Source organism: Triturus cristatus, chromosome 7 (genome assembly GCF_964204655.1).
Source record: "Triturus cristatus chromosome 7, aTriCri1.1, whole genome shotgun sequence".
In the NCBI taxonomy this organism is placed as follows: domain Eukaryota; kingdom Metazoa; phylum Chordata; class Amphibia; order Caudata; family Salamandridae; genus Triturus; species Triturus cristatus.
Window position 1 is genome coordinate 796,885,828 of NC_140590.1, and position 22,389 is coordinate 796,908,216.

Below are 22,389 nucleotides of genomic sequence, written 5' to 3' on the forward strand. Positions count from 1 at the left end.
TTCAGGATTCACTGTTGTTTTGACCTCATCAGGTAAGTAGTCTTTGGTCCTCACTGAATATAATTAATCTACCCCTGTTCCTTGTTTGGCTAACATGATTTTATATATTCCATCATCATCAGGGGTCTGAATGGCAACACCTTCTGGTGTGCAAAATATGGTGCAATTCATTTTGCACAACAAGTCCCTTCCCAATAGATTTACAGGACTAGAATCGCACACTACAAATTTGTGCATTTCTTTAAAGTTTCCAATACACACTTCAATTGGTTTTGTAATAGGGGTCCTAATCTGTTTATAAGAAACGTCCACTACTTGGATCGCTTCTCCCGAGAGGGGTAGGTTTGGGATGACTGCTGTTCTCACAGTGGAACGGGTAGCGCCAGTGTCCAACAAATAGGTAATGTCATTTCCTTCTACCTTTCCATCAATGTACGGACCTGACTGATCTACTGGTAAGGATGCGCCAAGTACGCACTCCTCTTCCTCCCCTCTCAGGCACCGTCATTGATCTTGTTCTCCAAAATATGTATCCTGCAAAAGAAACTGCGATGTTCCATAGTTTTTCTTACCACTTCCTTCTTGGAAACCTGTGTCCGCTCTGTACTTGGCTTATCTCACAAAATTTGGCAAAGGGGCAGGTGGCAATTGACTCTGTAGGTTTACAACCTGCTGGGGTTGAATCATTTTTTTTTTTTTTTTTTTTTTTTTTAGTTTTTCAAAAACCTTTATTGAGATATAGTAAATAGACATGGCAGACTGCCGTATGCTCCTTATACAATGGGTTACTTCAGAAAACACGTCTGTTACGGTCCTGCAGCTCTCACACAGCCATTTAGCTGACATCCCGGAGGACCGGCGGCATTGCAGTTCTACATAATACAGTCCGGGCTGAAGCACTTCCAACGCATGTGATACGTATGCCCCCCCAGCCTGCACCGTGGTTTAACCAGCCCACTCGTCCAACCTGCAGGCAGTCTGCTCAAGCACCTGAAATTTCGTACACCATATCTCAACACCCAACCCCCCACCCCGTTCGCCATCGTGCCACTGTCTTCACCCGTTTCATGTCTACTCATGCACGCTGTCTCTAACCAGGGCGCCGAACTCCGGCCAGACATCACACCCCATGCGTCCAGGCCTGGCCAATCCTGCGGTTCCAGTTTCCGCTTCACAAGCACGCCGCAAGGTAGCACACGCCTCATACAGGGGACACCCCGACCCTCCTCCCGCCAACCAGTCGCTCTCTCAAACGTCACACTATCATCATAGCCTATCGCACCTCTATCGAACTCTAATCCGGTGGCACACCCTCCACTACCCCACCGCACACCTCTGGGGCTTCATGCTGCGTCTCCCCTCGACCAACCTCCTCAGAGTCTCCAGCTGTCATGTAAGTGCTATACAGCGCCCAGAAGTTCTTAGGGCGACTCCTAGGGGGCAACAGTTCGCTACACGTTTCCGCCTGTGTGCTACAGTACAGCATATCCCTGGCCCATCTTTTCTTAGTGGGAAGAGGCCCTCTCATCCAGCAGGCCGCCACGACTCGTCTCGCAATCAGCAACGCCACATCCGTCAGTCGCCTCAGCGCCCGCGGAAGCGGCTTGGAGTAGCCCAAAAGCGCTAGAGCTGGATCAGGGGGGATCTCTTTTTCCAAGATCTGGCTCAACTCACGGAATACCGCCGTCCAGAACCGGGCCACACCTGGGCAAAGCCAGGCCATGTGAAGGAAGTCAGCCACAAGAGCATGGCAACGCTCGCATTCCGCCGTGGGGCGCAACCCATATCTATGTAGTCTTTCAGGGGTGTAGTAGACCCGCTGCAAGAACTTAAAGTGTATTAATCGGTGTCGACCGTTCAAAGAGACCTTTTTAGTGCTGGAGCAGCAGTATCTCCACATCTCATCCGAAATGTCCATTTCAAGGTCCAAGGTCCGTTTGCCAGGCTCGCCGCGCAGCAGAACACTGGGGCTCCCTGTGTTGATCCCCAATCTTTTTGAGTATCGAGACCAGCTTGGACGGCGCCGCAGTTTTAATGACATAGGTAAGCTCCGGGATCTCGGGCGGCTCCGCCGCAGTCGGCCCCAGAAGAGACAGCAGTGCGCCCCGAACCCTGTGGAATTGAAAGCGCTGGAGTAACGTGCACCCCGGCTGTGCTGATACAACACTCTCCAGCGTCTTAGCCACGCCGTCTTGGAACAGGTCAGCCATCCTAACTATACCCAAAGCACCCAGCGCCCGCGTCACCCCTGCTTCTCGCAGAGGAGAGAGCCAAACTGCCCACTCCACCCGCATCAGCGGGGAGTATAAGAGGTCACATTCCTGCCGTTTCATAAGCATGTGCCACGCGTGGTTGGTAGTTCCGAGCGAGTCCAACAGTCCCGCCCTCCGATCCACGGGCAGAAAGATCGTCGCCGGGAGTGGTACCGGATCCGCGAACAAGCGCTCCAGTAGCACATGGGGGACATCTGGTTCAGCGTGTAACCACGCATGCAGATGGGACGCCTGCGCCACCCTGTAATAACTCTCCAGGTCCGGAGCTCCAAGTCTCCCCATCTCGTATGGCAACGTCAGCACTTTCCACTGGACTCTCGGTTGTCTACCACCCCAAGCCAGTCGGACCAGGGTCTGAGTCAGCTGTGCAAAGAAAGACCTGGGCAGCACTATAGGAATGTTGGTAAAGAGGAACAGAAATTGCGGTAGGACGATCATTTTCATAATGGCTATCCTGCCCATCAGCGAGAGGGGCAGCCTGTTCCACTCTTCCACCTCATCCACGAGTTTGGAATAAGCCACCCCATAGTTTTCCCTCAGCAAGACCTCCGGGTCCCTGTGTAGCCGAATGCCCAGGTAGCGGATTGAGTCCGTTGTCCACTGCAGGGGGTATTCCATAGGAAACGGCAATGTTGCCGGGGTCAGCGGAAATGCCAGCGATTTGTTCCAGTTGACTTTGAGGCCCGACAGCGCCCCAAACCGGACCACCTCCCGCAAGATAGAGGCGAGATTCTCCTCCGGGTCTCTGATGTACAGTAGCGTGTCGTCCGCATAGGTAGAAATACCAATCTTATAAGAGGGAAAGTTAATTCCCTCGAATCTGTGGTATTCTCTTATTGCGCACGCTAAGGGCTCCGCCACCAGCGCGTAAAGAAGTGGGGAGAGAGGACAACCCTGCCTGGTCCCTCTAGTGATTGCAAACGGCTCCGTGACACGATCGCCGAGGCGAAGCCGGGCAGTGGGTCTGAAATACAATGCCCCGATCATCTGCAGAAAAGGCTCTCCCAGCCCAAGCTTCCTCAGCACCCGCACCATAAACGGCCACTCCACTGAGTCAAACGCTTTCTCCATATCAAGGAAGAGCGCTATGGCCTTACTCTCTGGGCGCACATGTTGCATGACTCCAAGGACCGTGCGGATATTGTACGTGAGATTCCTGGATGGGACAAAGCCCGCCTGCTCCGGCGCCACGAGCTCCGGCACCAGAAGCGCCAAACGCGTGGCCAGCACCTTCGCATATATTTTGGCATCGACATTGATCAGTGAGAGTGGCCTATAGGATCCGCACTGGTTGGGAGGCTTCCCGGGTTTTAGAATTGTAACAAGCAGGGCCTCTCGCATCGTGTCGGGCATACTACCTTCGAGACAAATGTCGTCAAAAAGGGCCATAAGGTGCGGGAGGAGCTGGTCCTGGAAGGCTTTATAAAAGGCCACCGTCAGCCCGTCTGCTCCCGGGGCAGTGGCGCCCGCATACTTCCCAAAGCCTCCAAGATCTCGTCTTTTTGTATGGGCAGGGCCAAGAATTCCCGCCGCGAGTTGGACAAAAACGGCATTTTGAGGTAACTGAGGTAGTCGTCTATCTCCTCTTCCATGCGCGAGGACTGCGATTTATACAGTCCAGCGTAATAGGCCCTAAATTCTTCTATGATCCCTCCTCCTCGGTAATCACATCGCCCGAAGCAGTGACGAGCTCATCAATGACCAGGGGTCGCCTAGAGTTACGCAGTATTCCCGCTAGTAAGGATCCCGGGCGCTCACCCTCCCCGTACGTGCGGGCTGTGGCATACTTCCCCATATGTTGCACCTCTCGGTCCGCTTCACTATTGAACTCAGTGACCAGGTGCTGCAGCCTCGTGGCCACCTCAGGGTCCACCGAAGCCCCCTGACTCACCTCCAGTTGAGCTATCTGCGTCTCCAGGGCCCCGAGCCGCCGCCGGATGGATTTAAGCACTCCCGAATGCTTAGTCATCGCTACACCACGAATATAAGCCTTGAACGAGTCCCACACTATTTGGAAACTCTGGACTGTGCCTGCGTTGACCTCAAAGAACGTGTCTATGTCGTCCGCCAGTTCCCCACGGAACACGTTGTCCAACAGTGAATACGGCGGCAGCCGCCACGTGAACGGCGGTACTCGCCGATGCGGAGTGGTCAGGGCTAGCAGCAGAGGGGAGTGGTCCGACAAAGTGCGCGGCAACACCTCGCAGTCCGTAACGCTCGCGAGCAGTAACCGGGACACCAACCAGTAATCTATTCTGGTGTGCACATCGTGAAATGCCGAGTAATGCGTGTAGCCCCCTTTACCCGGGTGACGATGTCGCCAGACGTCAAGCATGTCGAGCCTGATCAACTCCGCCTGCATGTGTCGGGCGGCGGTCGCTGGGCGGCGGGCTGGCCCCGAGGAGCGGTCTAACTCCGGATTGAATGTGAAGTTAAAATCGCCACCCCATACCATGCCAGTGGGCACGTGCAGCCTGCATTGTGCCGCCAGTGCGTCGAAGAAGTCAGGGGAATCATAGTTAGGGCCGTATACATTGACCACAATCAAGTCGTGGCCCTTACCCACGCACCTCGCTATTAAGTAGCGCCCGTCCGGGTCGGAGAGCAGCGACGTCAACCGCAGTCTAGATCGTGGGTTTACCCAGGTAATTACCCCCCTGGAGTGCGATGTAAAGCCTGCTGCCTCGCTGGTGCCCACCAGGCCCTTCGCCGCTAACAACTTACTTGTAAGTGGGAGATGAGTCTCCTGGAGCAGTGCCAGGTCAATGTGATGTCGGTGGAGATAGTTTAAAACTTTTCTGAGTTTGCGATAGTCATTCAGCCCCCGGACATTCCACGTCAGCGCTCTGAGAGCTTCCCCACCAGGGTCACCCATCCGTTCACCCGTTCCAGTCATCCCGGTTAAGCATACAAAAATCACCTCTGCACATAGGGCAGCAGGGAGTCCCCGCCCACCCCTCAAGTTCAGACAGTCTGAAACAGCCACACACCAGTAAATCAAATAGCTTGCCACGCAAAAGACAGTGCTTATCACAAGTGCCCAAAGCAGAACGTCCCCCTAACTTCCCAGCCCCCCACCCACAGCCGACCGTCCCCAACCTGGCCAGACAGATCCCTCGTCCCTCCCCCCACCCTACCCCACAACAACCATACAAAACCATCCCTGAACCAGCCCCCGTGGGGGCCAAGAGAGCTATCAGCACTGGGGCAGGGGCCTCCGTTGAGCAGCTACTCTAAACTCTCAAGAGTCCACCATGTGGCCATGCCCCCACCTCTAAACCCCCAATCTAAGTGCAGCTCGAGCGAATATCGCCTCCCCTCCAGTAGGTGCGGTGGGGGGGTACCCCCGCCCGCCCATCAGCGGCGAGCTCCCCAGTCTATCTGAGTCTGCACAGCACCCCCCAACCTCCCCCGGACAGTCAACCAGGCCATAGCCCATTTATCTCGCAGCTCAGCCCATGCGGTGCGCTCCAGGCGCCATACCCACCAAAGTCTCGCAATGCTTAGGGCCACAGGGCTATCCCGCCCCTGATCAGAACCGTGGAAGAGGACCAGTCTCTCGCCCCCCCACCATTTCTAGGGCAGCGACACCCGGGGCTCCCCCAACACAACAGAATGTTCTCACCCAGCCGCAGCCTCAGAGTCCTCCAGGGCGTTCGTCGTCTCCTACACGCCAACAAAGTTCCAGCTGCCGCAGAGCCGCCAGGGAAGCGGCAGCCTCTGCAACAGGGCAGCGTCCCCTTGCCAGGAGACAAAGCGTATCAAGCGGTCACCGCCAGTGATCTAGTCCTGGTCCCCCAGGTCGGAGACCTCCGCCCGGGCAGTCGCGTCGTCCTGTATTCCACACCGCTGTTCCCTCGACCACTCTTTCAGGGATCGCTGCAGCTCCCTCGGGTCCGTGAAGAAGTGCGACTGCCCCTGCCTGTTGATTCGGAGCCGCGCCGGGTATAACATTGCATAGTCCAGGCCCAAGTCGCGGAGCTGTTTTTTGTAGGGTGCAAACTGCCTGCGTTCCTCCTGTACCTTCGCCGTAAAGTCGGGATAGATGGAGATATCCATCCCTTCATATTGCAGCTTCCCCTTTTCCCGCGCCACACGCAGGGCCGTGTCTCTGTCTCTATAATTCAGCAGTTTTGCTATTATAGGTCTGGCCGGCGCCCCGGGCTTGGGTCGAGGGCCCAGCGAGCGATGGGCTCTCTCAACCACGAACATTGGGGAGAACACCTCCTCTCCAAGCAGTGCCCACAGCAGTTTTTCCACGAAGAGTGCCATTCGACCTGTGTGTGTCGATTCCGCCACGCCGGTGATACGGACATTCGATCTCCTCGAACGGGCCTCCAAATCTTCGGACTTATCCTGAATGACCTGCAGAAGTTTACTGAATTGCCGGCGGTCCGAGTCCCATGCTGTCTGCGTCTCCTCCACCTGTGTTATCCTCTGCTCGGTCGCATCCAGCCTCTCAGCGTTCTTATCCACTCGTTCCGACATGCGGTCCATGCGGTATGTGAGCGCATCAAGCTTAGTGTCTATCGCGGCCAGACTGCCCTGCAGCCCCTTTTCCATTGCCGCCAGTGTTGCTTTGATGTCGGCGCACATGGAGCTCTCCGCAGTCGCCCCGTCCGGGGGCCGCGCCGGCGAAGCCTCGACTGGCCCCTTCGGCTTGCGGGGGTCAAAAGACAGTCTGGACTGCGATTTATCACTTTTGCCCATGGCTGCGCCGGAGGTCAGCAGCCGGCTCGTGGCCGCTTCTATGATGCAAGGGCCCAGTCCTGCAGGCCACCGCCGCCACCACTCGATGTCCGGGGCGCCGGCCTCCCCGCGTCACAGTCCCGCACTCCGGTGTCGAAGAGCCGCGCTCGCCGCTTCCAGTGTCCGGTCGCCTCCTCAGGGCCGAGTGCGAATGGGGCACGCCTTGTCCGAGTCAGTTATTCCTCCCTACTCCAAATGTGGCGTTGCTATCCAGGACAGGGAGGGCGCCCCCAGGGCCGCAGCTGAATAACGCCAGCAACGGTGGCCGCACCTCAGAGGACCACGGCAGCGAACCGCACCCCTCCGCACGACAACACCAGCGGCCCCTCCAGCACATACGGCCAAGCCTCAGCGCCAGCTGCGAGGACTAGTACTCCGGGCCACCGCCGTCACTCACCGGGCTTTCCACAGTACAGGTATCGGGCCGCCGCCGCTACTGGTCACAGATCTGGGCCAGGATGAACAGCAATCCCTCTGCCGCCCCCGCGGGCCCGGATCAGCGCCCCCAGCGCGAGCGGGGGGCAGGGTGGCGAGCGCGCCAACCTCCAAGCGATCCACAGGTGCCCGCCGCTCCCTGGCACCCCGGCGCAGCTCCAATGTGTGTCCCGACTGCCTCCCGTTTCACGGGCTCCCCACAGCCTGCGCCGCCCTCCCGTACCTCCAGCGGGGGGGGGAGTGGGAGGGGGGGCGAGCCTCACCAGCTCGTCGTCCAATTCCAAGGTGCCTCGGGGGGGCCTCCGGGCCCGCGCTCCAGGGGCGCTTGAAGTCCGACGCAGCGTGGGCAGCAGTTCCCACCAGCCGGCCCACTCAGCCAGCTAGCCAGGGGGAGGAGGGGGGCGCCACCGCAGCTGTCCCTCCGTTCATGTGTCCGGTGCGCCGGACCTCGCCTCTCTGCCGGTTCCCGGGGACCCGGCCGTTGGACCACGATGGTCGGGTCCGCCTCCTACTTGGCAGCCGCACGTCGGCTGACGCACGTCGGGGAGAGCCACAGGACAGCCCGGGGATCGCGGCCCAGTCCGCCTCCTCACTCCTCGCTCGCCGGTATCGGTACACCAGGGCTCGATCGCCGCCGCCGGGCCCCCGGGATGACACCACCCAGTGCCAGAGGGGACCCCCCACACCAGTGCACGGTGCAATGCTGCTGTTCAGGATCCTATGTTCGGATAGTCAGGGGCCTAGAGCGGGAGCTCCGCACTCACACGTCCGACATAGCCGCTGGCTAGCTCCGCCCCCTCGCTGGGGTTGAATCATTAGTACCTTATTCCGCTTCTGTGGATTTAAATTTTGATTTGGGCCATTATTATTTTGTATGCTTTTGCACTCGTTCTTCCAATGCCCCAATTTTCCGAACCCATGACAGGGAAACCTTTTCTTGGCTTCTTCTCTACTTAACCGCCCTTTTGGTTAACCCCCATTATTTTCCCCCTGACCTTGCCCTCTTCCTGCATTTCCTGCCTGATTCTGTAACTGGAGTTCTTGCTGTTCTGCCAATTTCACTTGAGCCCACATCACTTTTTCTTCTAAATTCTTTCGTCTATTGTCAATTTCATCTCCACAATATTTTGCATATTTTAAAATCTCATTGGCTTTGCTTGCCAGCACAAATTATGCTGCTTAATCATTTCAGATATTTCTTTTCGTAACCCTGACACAAATCGATACACAAAATGCGTCATGTCCTTGTCCTCATTACTCTCAAATCCACTATACTGTTTGAATACCTGTGGGAGGCGCTCATATTACGCATGTACAGACTGATCTTTTTCCTGGGTTGTTCTATCTATTTTTATCCAATCTGTTTCCTTTGGGGGAATTTTACCTTTTAAGAAAGTTATTACTCGGTTATATTCCTTCATAACCTCCTCTGAGGGAGCTCCTGTTTTCTCATTTCTCGGGTACTCATCGTTAGGCCAATCGCCTGTAATTTTACATTCAGTCCACAAATCAGAAGGCACCACTATATCAAAGAGACCATCTAAATCTTTCAACAAAACTTTCAATACTTTCACAAACCTTTCAACTTGCCTATACCATTCCACTGTTTTTTCTCTCAACTTTGGAAAATCATTTGTAAATGATAATATATCCTGTCAGGTCCATGGGACATGTACATATCCTCCTCCTGGAACCTCTCTCATTGGGTACAACCTTTCTGCCTTCTCTGTTTCTTTCACTAAATATTCAGATGTTACCTGATTTGCCTGGGCTTCCTCCTTTTTCTTTGACCACTGAACTTTACACCTGTCTAAATCTCCCCATTTCTACAATATCGCCATTAATTATTTAACCTGTAATTTTCTTCCAGACACATTCATATTTAAAATCTTTATCATAAAATTCTGCTCTATAAGGTTTTTGCAATACTTTGGACCACCCTATTTCTATTCCCATTTCAGAGGCCAAATTTACCAATTTTTCATGAAATGTTTTTGTGTTTCGGGTTATGCTTTTGCAAATGAATAGCAATTCTTCCTCATTATAGGTATTTAACCTATCTAGTCCTACATTCCCAGCTATCATTTCTTCTAATTCAACTTTCAATTTGAATATGTCTAATATTTTCGGTGGTGAATTTGGTTTCTCTATTTCTTCTGGGATTACAATTGTGGCATTTTTCGATCCAGTGGCTGTCTCGATTCGTACCTCTTTTAAGCAACTTGGGGTGACTCTTCTGGGTGTGTCGTTTATTTGCCCTCTTATCAGTAAATCAATTAATGAAATTACAGACTCGCAATCACTAGCCTGGTCATCAACTACTCACTTCTCTTTTCTTGGCTCAATAATGGGTGTAGTCATGACAGGTGTTTTAGAACAATTTGATTTATCCCCGTACAGTGCGACTACAGGACCTATAGTCACTTGTATGGCTAAAGCTTCAGGATGTGCATTTAATTGCGTTATCTTCTGTATTAATTCATCTCAATTTTTATTTATTGCTTCTCCTGAAGTACCGTTTCCATTGTTCTCTCATGTACTATTTGTGGCACTAAGGGTATATCTAGAATCGGAGCACTCTGAGTAGTTCTATTAGGTCTTTCTTGATAGGGTGGATTATTTTTCATTAAGATATCTTCCAAATAATCATCTTCTGATTCCCCGCAACCAGTTAATGTTAAATACTTTTTCTTTTCTGTGCACTTTCCTCCTGTCTGTTCCTCTGCAACCAATACATGGTATAACTCTTCAGTTAACATGGCCTGTCTCCACTGTTTCATCTGCTTATCTCGAGTTTCACGTGGACATTTTGGATAATGTCTGCTCAAATTTCTGTCTCTCCTAGGTCTATCTCACTCAAATGCCTCAGTTTCCCATTCTTCTAGTGCTTCATACTGAGTTAATCTGGGTCTTGGTTCTAATTCATTCATTCAGGTGCGTAAGTTATGTAACATTCTTCCATTAAATGTTCCGTACTCTGGGAATGCCAGTATTCCATCATCTTTTGTATATTCTACCCAATTTTCTATTCATACACAAGTATGATAACCTCTTTCTAGCATCATGTAGGATACGGGGGTTTTCTGAGGAGGAATGAGAATTCCCTCTCTAGTCTTAATGAGTTTATCCTTTTTAAAGTAATTCTTAATTCTCTGCTTAAATGACATTTTTCTTTTCTCCCCATACATTTTGCGTGATCTTCCTTTTATGTACTGTTCGTAGGCAAAACCTAAATACCTTCTGTCTGGGTGATTCCCTATTAAAGTAGGATCGTGCAAGACCCACTATCAATTATTATTATGGCTTCTATTATCAACTAATCAAATGTTCGCTTTTACTTTAACAATTGACCAATAGCAGCACAGCTTCTTTTTTTTCTTCTCACAAATCTGATTTTATTTTGCTATGCATTTAGCCAATACTAGCGCAGCTCTCAATGACATCAGTATCACTCCTCACTACTGACCCCTCCTTTACAATTCTTCATGACAGTCCCACGCCCGCTGTTTCAACCAATCCCTCTCTGTGACGTCAGTGCAGCACCCGCAACTGACCCCTCCTTTACAAGGTAATACGAAAACGTATTTCTTTCACGAATTTACATGCAATTTTGATTAATCAACAACATAGAAACATTCGCTACTGTGTCTGATCCTCTAAATTCAATCAATAGTTAACTTTTTACTGCGAGTAAACTTTTTCCGCTTAGCCTTCACACACTACGAGTAAAACCCTTCTGCTTACTCGTCACACACTAAGAGTAAAACCTTTCTGCTTACTCTTCACACAAGCATCAGAGAACCTGCTTCTCCTTATGTATTACCCTTTCTAGATGATATAAGACCAAAGTTTCACCAGAGGACTCCTTTGCTACCAATTACTCTTACATTTATACGAAAGAAAATAATCCCTTAATCAGTGTTTCTAGCCCTGCGTAACTTTCAGCACTTTCCTGATCCAGACAAGTAACCTCAATATGGTATGGCTTCGATTCGCCACCCACTATTCAATATTCCTGGGAATTTCCAGACGACATGAAACAATTCATAACATTTAACGAATATGCATAAATCAAAAAATTAAATCCACAATGTTTTCTACCTAACTAACTAGAACCCAACCATGCCTCTGCTACCAAAGAAAAACTGATAGAGCGTGGGTTACCAGCTCAGGTTAAACGCACACATACCTAAATACTCACCTGGGCCCAAACCATTCACACAAATGAGCTAGCAAACCCCGCTGATATCAATTTTTGAGTTTACCTGCAATTTTAATTTTACCTTTACCAAGTCTTACCAATTTTATCTCCTTAATAATTCCTTTCTCGATGAATCAGGTTTCTGAGATAGTTTAAGGTAGAAAAGGACATTTAATTTAAAATTGAAATAACCACAAACTCAAAACGTTTTAAGAACTTTATCTAATTCAATAATTTTGTGAGTCAGAATCAATTACAACTTAAACACATTCTTTCAAGAGGCAAATTAAAATCAAATAAAAAAAGTCATAATAATGATCAATGAAGACGGTACCTGGAAAAAGGCAAAAGAGAGAGCAAGTACAATGACTGTTCTAGCAGAATTATATTTACCGAAGGTGATAGATGAACCCAGGACAAGATGCAGACAGAGGATTGGACAGATTCGGATCTGGGAAGGTGACCTCTTCTAAGTGCAATGACAGTGTTGCACCCCTCTTTGATACTACTCTCCTCGGGTGTCCCTCTTCCGAAATCCCAATCTAGATGATTAGATTAGCAATCAATATCTCAATTTTTCGAGCAGAGTTTCTGGCAGCAGCAGGGTCTGAGACAGCGTCTCAGACAGAGTAGCAGCATACGTGTTGGGTCGGTTACGAGTCGGAATCGCGGATCTGACAAGTCTGACAACATTTCTAGTTAACTTACCTCAATTATACTATTCTGGATTTGCGTACCTCCCCCCAAAATTGCAATTTTTGTGTTTTCCCCTATTCTGATTGGTCAGGGCGAGCAGGTGAGTTCATCACACCATATTAAACGTAATAATTTTACTGTGGATTATTGTTCTATGTTTCCGCCCCTTAATTTACTTTCCCATAGCTTTATTCCCACCCGCATTTCACATTATGATCATTTATGCAAAATTGTTGCTTTTGTCTGGTGCAGGGGTTTATGTTCCCAGGCGTCTTCGCCTAATGTGGCCTTGGCTGTGTTTCAAGTGTGTCATCCCAGTTTCTGGCAAGTTTCTATGCGCACGCGCTCGGGTAATGTGAGGTAGGAATTTCAGTCACCCTCCGAGGCCCAAACGTGAACTAATAATAAAGTCAGAAAAAGACATGTTAGAATGTGACAATAAATGATTTCACTGTATACCACCTATCTCTACTCTATCCCCATTTACTTATTTTAATCTTTTGCATTTGTGTTTAATAGAACTTACGAGTTTTAGTTCAAGCAGTAGCATATGCGTTAACATGTGAGTTTCAAGCGGCCATATTAAATGCTATTGCTGAGCTGCAAAGTTTTCCCACCAAGCGACAGAATACGTCATACTACGTAGATGCAGTAGATGCATGGGCAATGAAGTTCCCGCATTTTTGGCGGCTATTTTTAAGACACTCGGGTTACTTGTTAGTAATACACATAGAAAAGCTTCCCCTGGATACTGTATGTCATGTAAAATACAATGTTACTATTTACAAAACGTGTTGGTTACGTGGTTACATGTTATTTGAGAGGATTGCATACAAGCAAGTTTCTTTATACGAAACCTTGCTCCATCAATACTAGGGAACTCTTCTGAAATGTTATCTGCACAAAATTCTTCCCCAACATCATCATTGGCTTCACTCATAGGAAGTGGCATCCAACTAAGGAAATCTGCAACAACATTCTTTTTTTTTAATTTCAGGTGAATTTTATTGAGCAAATTTTCATAAACAAATGAACAGAGGAAAAAAAAACAATCAGAGGATACAAGTGTCCAATTTAAGGTATACACATCAGGTGTGTAGAGTCCTGGAGGGTTGATCGTGACCTGAGGGTCTAGAAAACAGAGCGAAATCCAGGCAGCAGATGGTAAGTGAGAGCAAAACCACATATGGAGATTAGATAAACCCATAGGAAGTGTGATATGGCGTAAAATTAAGCGATAGAAGAAAAGTAAAAGAAGCAAAATAAAAGGGGAAAGAAGGGGCACTAGTAGGTATAGAGACAAAACCCATGTCTCAACGTGTAAAAACCAAGGAGGTACTAAGTGCAGGTGCATTCCAGGTCATAAGCTCCACTCAATCCAAGAGTTCAGTTCAGGGTTTTGGGAGGAGATGATTTCAGTTCTGAATATCACTCATATTTGTGACCATGTGAGAGAGGGCATGTATGCAGGGGCATGGGGGTGGAAAACAGAGAATCACCGTGGTTTGGAGGTGGCTAAATAGTTATTAAGAGAGTTCCAGATGGATGTATTGCATGTAATCCACAAGGAGTTTTGTAATGAGGTGTTATCTGCCCCTCTCAGGAAGGAGATCCAGTTTATCCAGGGGCGGAAGGAGGTGGCGGCTGTGTTTTTTCCAGTTAGTTAAAATAGATTTGCAGGCAGCAGTAAGAAGGATATCAATTAGTAGGCTGTCATTGCGGGATCTGATGTTCGGGTCTAAAATTCCCTTGAGTAGTGTTAAAAATGAGCGTTCCAGCGAGATTCCGCAGAAAGAGTGAATAAAGTTAAACACTGAATCCCAAAATGGAGCGACCACTCTACAATCAAAGAGAAGGTGAGTGAGATCACCCACAGTGTCATTACAGTTCCAGCAACTTGGAGTCTCTCTTAGGGAGAGTTTGTGGAGGTGTGCTGGGGTCCAGAAGGTCCTGTGTAGTAACCAGCATTTCGTCTGTTCAAGGGAGGGGGAAATTTTATACGAGACCACTGACCTCCAAATCTGATGCCAAGAATATGATGAAATCGTTCTGTTGGGGTCCCATTTAGCTTGGAGTCTAGAGGATGTATTGGAGGACTTTGTGGCCGGATTTATTAAAGGAGAGGAAGATCCTGATGAGGGAGGGGTCGTTGTTTGAAAACTTCAGTTTAGAAAGAGCGACCTTAAGCTTCAAAAAATTATAAAAGTCTAAGTTTTGCAGGTTGAAGTGCTTTTGCAAGTCTCTAAAGGATAGCGGATTTTTGGAAGGCCCTTGGTCTTTTAAGAAGTGAATGCCCTTAGAGGCCCTGTGAGATCAGCAGGCTGGAGAGACTTGGATTCTAATTTTAGGGTTGTTCCAAAGGGAGGTCATATTTGAGTTAGAGATCGGGATATCTAGGGTTCTATCAATTTTCAAGAGGGCCCTTTTGGTGTTTCGGAAAATATATTTACCCGAGGACGGGGGTTTGGGGTTACTGGATAGGAGAGAGATCGGGTGTTATTCTCCTAGGAGTTCCCTTTCTACCACTAACCACATGGGAGTATAGTCTGGAGATTGAGTGAACCAAAGCAAGGCCTGTCTGGCCAGGAAGGCGGTTTGGTAATTCTTGGAATCTGCTAGGGTAACACCGCCAAGGTGAACTGGAAGGCGTAGTTTCTTTTTATCGAGATTCTTGGCCTTTTGTTTTGCCAAAGAAATGTATTTAGTAATTTGTCAATCTTTTGTAGAAATTACTCTGACAGCGTTAATGGAAGCAAATTTGAAAGGTAATTGACTATGAGGGTGATCATCATTTTGATGGTCTCAGCTCGGCCCCACCACGGCAGGAATTTAGGGTTCCAGCCCTCGAGAAGGGAATCTATCTTTCTCAAAGTAAGTGCCTCATTATGTTTCAGGGATTCCAGTAAGTCATAGTTGAACTCCAAACCCAAATATTTTGCAAATTTAGACTGCCAGGTAAGACCTGTGTTGGCGAACAGAGCCCTGGAACAGAGACTATTTAGAGCAAGGATTTCAGATTTATCTTTGTTAAGTTTGCAGTTAGAGACTTGGGCGTATTCATCAATGGTTTGGAGTAGGGCAGGGAGAGACTGGGTAGCACTTTCAGACATTATCAAGATATCGTTCGCATATGCCGCGACTTTCACCTTGAGATTATTGAATGCAATACCATGAATGTGGGGATTAGATCTGATCTTGTGTAGTAATTCTTAGAACCTGGTACATACTGTACTTGCAGACATACAAGCTAGTCTCGGAGATGCAGCATACAATCCCTTAGTGGTTAACACTCTGGTAAGGGGTTTATGGTCACTGCGTAAAATTACTTTCTTACCCCAAATAAATTGGTGGAAGTGCTCTATACCTCACACAAAGGTAAGTGCTTCCCGCTCTGTAACTGAGTATTTTTCCCCAGTGGGAGTCAGTGAGCGGAAAGCAATACAATGGTGTCTTCTGCACCCAATTTATTCGTTTGAGTAAGGACTGTACCAATCCCCTTACCATTTGCATATGTACTGTCAATGTTGGCTGATTCTGGGTCGAATCCTTGTAAAGGAGGAGCATTGCAAATGTCCTCCTTGAGGAAAATGAACATTTCTTGACACAGAGAAGACCATCCAAACATGTCCCTAAGTTTTAGAAGTTGTCTTATTTCAAACGATTTAGGGGAAATTCTTTCACAAACTATGAATAAAATCCTGCAAACTCCAGGAATGTTCGCAATTCATCCTTGTTCTTTGGATCGGCACATCTTTAATAGCATTCAACAACTCTTTTTTTGGTTTTATCCCTTCCCCGTAATTTCATGAAACAGATACGCTCCTGTTTCGTGGCGAACTTGCATTTACTGAATTCAGCAGTCATGCCTTATTTTCCACTATGCTGACAACTTGCAGCAATTTCCAGTCATGCTCTTGCTTGGATTTCACCATCACCAAAATGTCATCTTGGGAGATGAGGAGGTTCTTGATTACTGTAAATATCTCATGCATTAATCTTTTGAACATAGCTGCAGCTGAGGCTAGGCCAGAAAGTACTCTCTTCAACCTATAGCACCCAAACAGCAAAATGAATGTGGTGAAGTTTCTGCTGTCATGGTGTAATGATACCGGGTGGTAGGCTGCAGTGAGATCAATAGTGGAGAACCACTTAATGTTCTTGATGTGGGCTAACATCTCATTTATTTTAGGTAGGGGATACTAGTCCACCTGAATGTTTTGATTAAGGTCGCGTACGTCTATGTATAACCTTAATTTGCCATTGGGTTTTTTAGTAACAACAAAAGACGGCACCAAATCAGGCTGCACCTGTTCTATGACCCCAGATTTTTGTAGTTCTTCCAGCTGTAGTCTTATTTAATCTTTTAATGAAAACGGTATGTTTCTACCTTTGTGAATACAGGGTTTGGCATTAATCTTCAGTTGGATTTTATGTTGGAATCTTAACTTCCCTAAACTACCTGTGAAGCTACCATCACAATACCCTCCAACTGCAACATGTACATTGATTAATTATTACTGACATACAAGTGTGCAACTAATGTCTATCTTTACCACAGTTCTCAATCGCAGTATTTACAAGCATTTGCAATGCACTCAGTCTTGCCTTTGGGACCTTATATGTATTTAATTATGCAGCACATTAGCCTGGGTGCTGAAACATCTGCTGTTCTTTAACATGGAGGGAAAGTAAGCACCAAACTGCTTGGCACACCAGGTATGGGAATACATGGAGAGAAATATTGCCTATCAGTAGGAAATGGTATAGTCAAAAGCTCTGTTTTTAATATAAAATCAGGGCCTTCGGTGGTCATATCTCTGAAAATACAAGATTTGAAAAAAGTATTATTGTCTACTGGTGCTCGTGGAAGACAATTCCTATGGACTGGAATCTGGATAATGCTAAAGTGATTATGGTATTTTAAGGACCTCTGCTGGTCGTTTTTTATCAAGAAAGTTAAATAGAGGCACTGCCAGAAAAATAAAAAAAATAGAGTCCTTCCGCAGAACGCAATTCTGGTATTTTACTGACCTCTACTGGTCCTTTTTTATTAAAACAGTTTATAGAGGCAGTTGAACAGAAAAAAGTCCCTAAGAGGAAACAGACAAGTCCTAGGGCTGATCTCCAGAGCTCACAAAGAACATATACATATAAGTAAATACTAATATATAAGTATATACAAGAGGTCTCGAATGCTCTACCTAAAAATTATGGTGTACTATTAAAAACTTTGTTTTTTATCCACTATTGCAAGATGGTGATTAATTTGTGAGGCACATATGGGGGAAAGGATGTAGCCTTACAGCTAGAGCGGTCGACCTCGGACCTAGGGAACCGGGTTCGAGTCCCGACAACGACGCTCAACATTATGTGATTATGGGCAAATCACTTAATCTCCCCGTGCCTAACAAAAATTAATGTGTTCATCTGTAACAAAACTGGTGCTCTTGTAAAGCGCTCTGATACCCGATGTCTCGGATCTAGCTTGCGCTATATAAAACTCTAAAAAATATATATATACATATATAGAATTCAAAAACACACGCGTGGTATTTGGACGGAAAAAAAGTCGAGGTTGTTGCCTCATACAAATACCTGGGGTTTAAAATCGAGAGAAAACTGAGTTATAAACATCAGTCTCTAGCAATGAGGGCTAAAGCGCAAAGTCTTATCTATGGCTTCAATTTATTAAAAAAGAAATTAAGCTGTCCATCTTACAGCCACCTATTATCTGTTATGTCGGCGCAGTTAGTGCCTTCTGTCACATATGGTAGTAAAAATTATGAGGGGTCGTTAAATCGCAATCTTAAATAATGTCCAAACGAAGGTTTATAAAAATTTCTTCGTCATACAGCAAGCAGCATCACCAGCTCAAGTCCGTTTAGAGTTTGGTCTGACCAATCAAATACATCGGAGCAAAAGTGCTTTGATTAAATTATGTGGAAGGCTTAGAGCAGCCACAATTGATTCTATTGAGAATTTGTGCTGGAAAGAAATAGAAGCTCAGAGAGAAAAGAAAGCACAAGGTTCCTGGGGCTGCTACTTAGCACAAGTTATTGAGGATCTTTGTGTTCAAGAAATTTGGAACTCAGGCATGGGGAAACAGGCCTTTAACTAAGCATTAAATCGGTCAACAAAAATCCTGTCTAATTTAACAGATGAAAACAGCTTATTACAAGCAGTGATTAATTCATATGGCACCAGGAAACCGCAGGTTTATTTATCGGCACATTTCTCAAAAATTTTAAAGAACCAATTTATGAATTTACGTTTTGGTATGTGGGAAATAAATGATTTGATCCCCTCCTGGAAACACCATTACCAAAATTGAGACAGCAGATTGTGCAACTACAAACATGAATCCCTATCACATATTCTCTGTGCATGTCCGAAGTTATTAAAAGAAAGAAAGATATATTTGAAAGAAATATTCATTAATATGAACATACGAACATGCAGGGAAGCTGCAACCACCTGGTTGGGTGGGTCTTCGATTCTGCTGGTCTGCAGGGGGGTTAAATTCATAAATTTGTTTCTAAAGGAATTAGGAAGAATTGTAGACGAAAACCAAATAATTTAATATACAGTTTTATGATGATGGTTTTTAAGATGAGGATGATGTTGTGGTGCAGCACTTTTTGGACAGGTCTTTGCTTTTACGAAGTGTAGAATAATGAACGAAGATTCTATTATTTTTTTTAATTTTTTTTATAAATGTTCTTTTTTATATATTAGATGTTTTAAGTAATGTAATGATATAATATAGTGTAATGGTTTTAAAAGACCGAACATTTGAATACATTTGACTTTGGCATATATAGAAAGCACTATGTACTGGATGAGCAATGGACAACAACCTCCCAGTCAACAGAAAAAAAGTAATTTCATTCACCCATTCATACACACACAGCACCAGCAGTAAATCTGCTTAGGTCAAACGCACTTCAATTTAATACTAACTCACATTTACTATTTACTAACAGAACAAACTCTCTGCTAACCATACACAATCCAACATTCATTAACAAACAATGGTGTTCTTCTGGTTCTATGAGAGACTGCACTGCAGCGCTAAGTGCCATAACAATGATTAAAACACAAGACAAACGCCAAAGCCATGCTATATATAATGCATACATCTCCCTAAAGCGTGTTATGTACTAATGCAATACTCAAGAAAAGAATACATTTTGCAATCATTTTATGACACTCTCACTGTAATTTGTAGCACTTGTTGCCCAACCCTGATCTTCAGGACGCATCAAAAGACATCTCACAATTAAACAAATCTTACTAGTAATTAAGTTATCAATTCATTCCAAAACCTGGAGCATGGACAGCTGAGAGTACCCAACTGGATTCAAACCTTTACTGCAGTTCGTGCACAGTTTTTCATTAGGCAGAAGTGCCATTTTTCTGGAATATCTGTTTTTGCTCCTTAGGCAATAAAGTATTGGATTAAAACCTAGCAATGGAATCTTCTAATTACTGAAAGCAACTACAGAAATTAAGAAGTCGAACTGTGATAGCCTGTCAGAAGTATTGACGTCAAGGCAAAGCAACCATAATCTTCTGCCTGTGGAAATTCAACATGCATGTTCAAATAATTTACTAAAATGGGGACAGGCTCACTTAAAATGCTGCTAACCTCGTCACTAAGAGCATTTTACAAATTTATTACTGGAAAGAACAAAAAGACTCTGCACCTTTCTTGCAAAAAAAACCTGAATTGATATGGAACACTATTTTATGCAGTAAAAATACACTGCAGTTCTGAGAATCCTTCTACGCAAGGGACACAAATAGCAATGATTCTGTACTAAGATAAGGTGTACACTTTATAAAGAACCCAAAGTCTAATATTCTGGTCAGAAGAGAATTCGCCTGTTTGGTAATTTTAAAAATCCCCTGGCTCTCCAATGCTTCTGAGAGGCCAGTGGGGATGGAGTAAATTCTGCAGGGCCAGCTGTAGTTCTGGTGTGGCCAGTGCGACAATCTTTGCCGGTGTCCCCAGTGACCTACTCCACAGATTCCCTCAACACCATCCTCCAACTGTGCCCTTAGTCTCTCCATAGTCCTTCTCACACATGTATTTAATTGATTTTATACCGCTACTCATACCAATGTAGGGTGTCAGAGCACTTCACATCACACATATAGAGAGACAATGAATCATAAGATTGTAAATCCTTTATAGGAATTGTTACAAAAGACAATGAGCATTACAAGGTGTTGGGGTCACATGCCATCCCTAATGGTCTGTTCTAAGCTATTTCTTGCAGTTTGTATGCAGCTGTTTGATGCTAGCTTATAGCTCACTGTGCTATATTAGGATTGTAATTTATGGACTGTAACAAACGATCTATGTGACAAAAGCAGTATCTCACTGAGATATCTACATAAAATACAACTCGGTGAGCTGCATGGTATACGAGCTTTGCAGCAGGCACCTTAACCCTCTCCACTAGTTTATGGTGAGCCAAAATTGCAGCTAGATGAAACTCCTCACTCGTCAGCAGGCACATTAATCACCAGCGTTATCCTGATGATCTTATTGTTTCCTGAAAATTGATGGGGTAAGGAACTCTGCAGCAGGAGCTTGTAACCCTATAAGACATTTCAAGATACCCCCTTTACCTCCCTCCACTCTGTGCCTGCTGACGTGGCACCGGTTCCACTGCCCTAAAGTTGGCCCTGACAGTTTCACACAAGTGTCAACTTCATTGACTGTGCACAAATCCTGACTGATACTTCAGAGTCACCATCTTCTTACAGCACGTGATTGACTTAAATTTAAGGTCTACCGGTCTTACTAGCCTTTCGGAGTGACTGAGTGAGTAACAACTGAGTAACATACAGCTGCAGCCTGTGTTAATGGCTGAAGGGGAAATGCCCCCTCACCTTTTGCCTGAAAAGAAGAGTGTTTGTCAGGCTGAGCAAAGGTCGGCCTGAAAGACCCTCTTTATTTTGAGGTCAGGCAGCCAGGATCTCAACATGCTCTAAATACTCAGGCTCCTAGCTGCCTGAGTTGAACCTTGCTGGGCTGAAGATGTTACAACTCCTGTGGGAATGACCTCTTCAGCCTGGCAAAGCACCCAAAGGCCCTCCCCCTCATGATGAGGATGAGGGGGAGCATTGCTGATTGCATCATACCTGAGTGCTTCAGTTCTAAGCCCTGGGACAAGTACCAATGACTGACACTCCGTTACAGAGTGGGGTGGGGTCAGCAATGCTTACTGATCCCATCACACACTGTGACAAGCAGGAACTGCTGCCTCCCCTCATTGGCTGATTTAAGATCAGCCTACGAGGGTGAGCCAGCAGTCTCAACCCTCCTGGAACCTCTGAGGCAGAGTTGCACAGGTGAGTGTGATTTTTCTTTTCATGTTTGGTACATACTTGCATTAATATTTGGGAGCAAATGTTGTGAATGGATATATGTGTGTGTGCGCCCGCTCATGTGTGAACGCATGGGTGTGAGTCAGTGTTTATGTGTGCGTTTGTATCCCGTCCCCCCTCCCTGCTATAAGTCCCAGCTGCCACTGGTAACAAACCTGACTCAGCCCCGGCTCCACCGCACTCTCAATCTTCTACTGCTCTTGTGAATATGATAACATGGCCTCCTCCCTGCCACCTCTAATATTGGAATGCCTTCACTAGGTGATACCCATTCCTACTTGCGAAGGAGACCAGCTTTCGGACATCTTTGTCTTTGCTTTCACAGTGAAGCATTCTGGGTTATGTTGGGCCATACTGTCTTGGAGTATGTGCTCCGGGCTTAAATTACACTATTGAACATGTCTTGGGCTGGTTGAGGACCCCAGGCTTCTCTTAAGCTCTTTGGCTTTGTTGACGTGATGTGGACTGACAATCCAAGTCGGCAGAGTGACACAGCTCTGGGCGGGAGGAAGATCGGTGCATGCATTGTGGCACGGTTGAGGGGGTGGCAGTTAGTGGATGCTGCATAGTTATGGGAATTATTATTGCCAGACAATAGAACCATGTAATGGTGACGTTATAAGGGCACCAGGAAAC